Source organism: Ornithorhynchus anatinus, chromosome 15 (assembly GCF_004115215.2).
Source record: "Ornithorhynchus anatinus isolate Pmale09 chromosome 15, mOrnAna1.pri.v4, whole genome shotgun sequence".
NCBI lineage: Eukaryota > Metazoa > Chordata > Mammalia > Monotremata > Ornithorhynchidae > Ornithorhynchus > Ornithorhynchus anatinus.
In genome coordinates this window covers 3,788,022-3,792,855 of record NC_041742.1, presented here as the reverse complement: position 1 = coordinate 3,792,855, position 4,834 = coordinate 3,788,022, and the positions used below count along the sequence as shown (strand labels likewise).

At 44.5% G+C, this 4,834-nt stretch overlaps 1 long non-coding RNA gene across 1 annotated transcript; it reads left to right on the top strand.

The window, feature by feature from the left end:
* The first annotated feature begins 3,366 nt into the window (after window positions 1–3,366).
* On the top strand, window positions 3,367–4,300 carry LOC103170365. Its single transcript, XR_486123.3, has 2 exons — window positions 3,367–3,613; window positions 3,929–4,300. It is a non-coding gene; the product is annotated as an uncharacterized LOC103170365 (long non-coding RNA).
* The last annotated feature ends 534 nt before the right edge of the window (window positions 4,301–4,834 follow it).

The following is a 4,834-nucleotide window of genomic DNA, read 5'->3' as shown; positions in this document are numbered from 1 at the left end:
TATGCATGGCAGATTCTGTAAAATCCCACTCTCACCACCTCAGTTTGGGTGGTTGTGATGGTGAAGGGGAAGGATGCCTGTTTTGGAAGTATTTTCTGGCTTCGGGGGAAAGTGTGGCTTGTGGTCTCTCAAAAGATGAATTTAGTTTAACCTTGTTGTAATGTGGGAAATTAAAGTATAATCAAGAGGCCCTGCTCTGAGCCTTGTTTTGAGAATAGGAAATCCCTGCAGGGAATAATGTTGACTTGGAAAAAAAAATTTGTTCTGTAATAACTTGCCCACTTTCTCTTAATTTCTAGATCAGGAGTTTGCTGGCGCACCATTGAATGAAAGAGCTTCTCTCCTATTAAAGGGTAGTATTTGTGATGGTCCTAAGGTTGTTAATTGAAATGCCCTTTGGTATGGAAAATTTCCTAAATATCTGAACATAGCCAAAAAACTGAGAAAACTAAGGGGGGGAAAACAGGTAACACCCTAGCAAATTTGGACAGTGGCGATGTGGACGTGTTGTATGGTGGACAGGCTCAACGGGAATCCTGGAAAAGAGATGGCTGATGACGAGAGGGGCCACTGGGGCCACTTACCTACTCTAGCAACTGCCTGCTAACCCCTCTGCTGCAGTCACTTTGGCTGTGAGTTGGTGCGCATCTTTTCTTGCATGTGCTTAAGCAGTGTGTCGCATCCCTGCCCGGTTACTGCCTTGTTGCAGCCACTGCCCCAGCAGAAACAACTGGCAAGGGCGAGAGTGTGCATGGTGCAGCATAGCCACGTCCTTCACACTGATCGTCAATCCCTAAGTTTTTCTGTCTAGGCTGAGGTTCCGCTCTCAATTATAACCAGAAGCCCACACCCTCCATTCTCAGTCTTTTGAGAGAACTAAGTCTAAGGACTCCTCCCCACCCCCCAAATTATGGTGTCAGAGTCATTCCTACCATCTCATCTAAGCGCTTTAACAGATACCATCATTATTATGAATATACCATTGGTGTCATATGAAAAGGGAAGGACTTTATTGTAGAAGTTGTGTGTCTTGACTGGTCTTCTGGACTGCCACTCCTTCCTCTGTGGTCCTGATTCCTATTTCTGTCATGTGCCTACTTGTTCCAATCCAACCTGGAGAGTTGATCCCTGATTGTAGGGGGGAAAACAGTGAAATCAACTCGGGACAAGGGGAATAAATTCAGGTGATGAGGAAGCCCCCCGTGGCCGTTCCTACATTCTGGAAGTGTGCGAGCCCCATGTGGGACAGGTACTGCAAGCGACCTGATTAGCTTGTTATTTACCCCAGCACTCGGTCCAGTGCTTGGCACATAGTGTTTACAAATACCGTAATCGATAGAACCGGCTGCGGGGAACTAGGGCAGCTCCTTATCCCTCTTCAGATGACAGTCTGATTTTCAACTGGCCTGTTGCATGCCCAGTGCTGATAAACCCAAGCTTTATGGCTTTTTCTTTTTTGCTTTATTTCTTTTCAACATCCAGCCTCCTGCTGCTGAGTCCTGAGCTTTGAAATTAGACCTGTGTTTCCAGGGACCTGGGAGGAGAACGCAGTAGCTCCGGAGCCTGTGGAGAGGTCCATGGTTCCCCCCAGGAACGTGCTTGAGCAGCTGGATTCCCACAAAGGGATCCATATAGTGCCATTAGTTCGTGTAGGTGTCGTGTCTGCTTCCAGTCACCCAAGGGATCGAAGGCATTTTCAAGCACTGTTCAGTGATCACTCTACCCGGAACTGGTAGTGGATATATCCATTCTTATCAATGAAGCTTGAGTGTCTTTTAGGGAGAGGAAACGATAGGGGTTTTGCTCTTCAACTAGCCTCAAAACAGACTTGCTTCTAGACTTGAGCCCTAAGCTCTATCTTTCTGTTGACATATATTTAGCAAGGGCAAAGAAAATTAAGGTAATTTGAATGTAAGGTTCTCCTATTCTAGGAAGTGGGTTTCCTGCAGAGACCCTTATCTCCTTTCTAGAGGAAGCCTGCACCATTAGTGTCACCCACACTGCATAGCCTTAAGCCTTAATTTCCTGCTAGGCCCTGAATTTCCCTAGTAAACTCTATAATGGCTATCCACTACAGAATAGTGAAATAAATCGAATACATTCTTAAAAGATCCAATCCATAAGCTTTGTCAAACTCACTCTTGTTTAATAAAGGAAAGCATGGTGTTTTTATTGGAGATTAGTTTACTAGAAGCAGTAATTTTTTGTTAATGTTGCAGAGAGGTCTGGTTTTTTTCGGGGGTAGGAGGTGTCTGCACAAATCCTGGAAGGTAAGTGGAGAGAACAGGATTGTTCTTTGGGGAGCAGGGGGACGGGGGGAGGACCCCGCCACCTGACTTGGAACAAATCTTTTACACTCAGCTTAAGCCGGCTCGACTCAAGCACTGTGCAGGTGACCCATCTACTTGTTGAGAGGGTAGAGACCTATCTCATCTATCAAACAAAAGATGTACCTTTTCCAGGCCTAGATTTGAAAGAGAGAGGCTAGAAAAATATATTTGGATATCATTCTTGGGCTTTCATTTGGCTAAAAATGGCTCAAACTTCAAAAATCGGTTGAGGTTAGGTCTTATTTTTTATGAGTTGCCTACCAAAATGTTTTGGAAATGTTTCTAAACAGTGCATCTGGGAAGATGGGTTGTCTATTGGAAAAGAGCATGAGGCTGAGTTTCAAGAGGCCCAGGTTCTAGTCCCATCTCCAGCAGTTGCTGCTCTGTCACCCTCAGCAAGTCACACAGTTTCTCTGCCTCAGTCTCCCCATCCGTAAAACAGGGATTACTTGCCTAATTTCCCTCCCTCAAAGACTGAGCCCTGTGTGTCAGCTCTGATTATCCTGTGTATACCCCCATCGTTTAGCATAGTGCTTGGCACATTATTACCAGGGCCTCTCACATGTATATGATACCCATGGCTAAAATTGAGTATTCGACCTTGAGCCGCCTGCTGGCATTCATGAGGTGGTCAGAGCAACCATGGTTAATTTAAAGTGTGAGACTCCAAAGTCGATTCGGAGTTTCACACTCTCCAGTTCTGTTTTGAAGGTGGAGGCTGTAAGAGTGAGAAAAATAAGGATATTCCCACAAGAGGAAAGCAAAAACTGACCGTAGTTGCCCATTTGGCCAGGAAACTGCAGGTTCTTCACAAAAGTAAAACAACAGGAAATTGAGAAGCAGTGTGGCCTAGTAGAAAGAGCATGGGTCTGGGACTCAGAGGGCCTGGTTTCGAATCCTGACTCAGCCACTCGTCTGCTGACTGACCTTGGGCAAGTCGCTTACATTCTCTGTGCCTCAGTTCATCTGTAAAATGGAGATTAAGACTGAGCCCTATGTAGTACAGAGAATGTGTTTGACCTGCTTATCTTGTTTCTACCCCAGTGCTGAGTACAGTCCCTGGCATATAGTGAGCACTTAGCAAATACCATTAAAAAAAAAATAATTGATCCATTTAAAATTGGCCAGCTCGTCTAGGTTCCTCCAACCCATTGCATGTGGACTCTTCGTGAGCGTGGAAATACTGAAAATTCACTCCAAAAACTCCAAATCAACTTGTTGACAGTGGCAGAAGTAGGAAGAATTCGTGGTTCAACTGTGGTGCCATTTTGGAAGTGAAAGCAGTAAGACATTTAAATGTTTCAATATTTGGGAGTTTGTAGGTTTAACTTTGAATTTTTTTTAATTGACAAGTAGAACCCTATAAATCCATATCCTAATTGTAATTAAGAAAGGTATTATAGAGAACACGAACCACTTCAAAGCATTCGTTTGTTCCAGTTGTATTTATTGAGCGCTCATTGTGTGCAAAGCCCTGTACTCAAGCGCTTGGGAGAGCACAACAACAAACACACGTTTCATGCCCACGACGAGTTCACAGTGGAGAGGATAAGATGTAAGATCTGGCACTCTAAAGTAATCCTAGCTTTGGCCTGCAGGTAGCACTCGCCATTTTCTTGGTGCTGCTTGTGACTTGCTGCTCCGAAGAAGCCAGGAAAGATGCAGAGCTCTATTTTCACGGACCAAGTGGGCAAGTGATGGAGTTTTACCACCAACAGTGCTGTCTTTGAAATGAAAGACAATCCCATTCTCAGCCCAACCTCTCTGTGACCCATGATTGGCCAAACTGTATGCCTCACAATTATTTCCTGCTGTGTTCCTGACCTTTGTCCAGGCTTTCTTATGACCCCAGTGCCCATCAGCCCTTCTCCCTCCGTCCCAAACCCTCTGCTACTACTTTGAAAAATGTCATTTCTATGGGTTGGCTCCGTCTGCCCCCGGTCCTACAATTAAAGATGAGAAATGGCAAAGCCATCATTGGGAGTTGATGTTGGTTTAGGGAAGGAACATGCCATTTCAAAGGGCATACTTGGAGTTTCTGCTTTACGGTGGTAATCATACAGTTGCCCTCTCTTTATTTTATATTCACTGTCATTTCTAAGGCTCCCTGGGAAGTTCAAAATCAAATATGCCGTGTGTTTACTCCTCTGTGGGCACACTTGAAGGAGTCGGACAGCACGTACTGCTCTAATTGAGCCGCTTATGAACCACGTTTGATGTCATTTGACTTGGTTCAAAATGCATAATTACACAAATTCGGCAGTCGAATAGCTTTCATTCAGGGTGTCTTCAAAACATTAACACCCTCTGCAAATATACATACTTTAGGTCAAGTCTTCCCTTATCCTTACCGTCTGTGTATATTTCACGTACAGTAACGAAGTTGCCCTCTGTTACAAAAACGGGGGAAATGTACCAAGTAGATGAATATTCTGTTAGGATCAAGAAAGAAAACTGCCTTTCCTGGAAGTGCACCTCCCAAGGCCCATTGTTCAAAAACAATA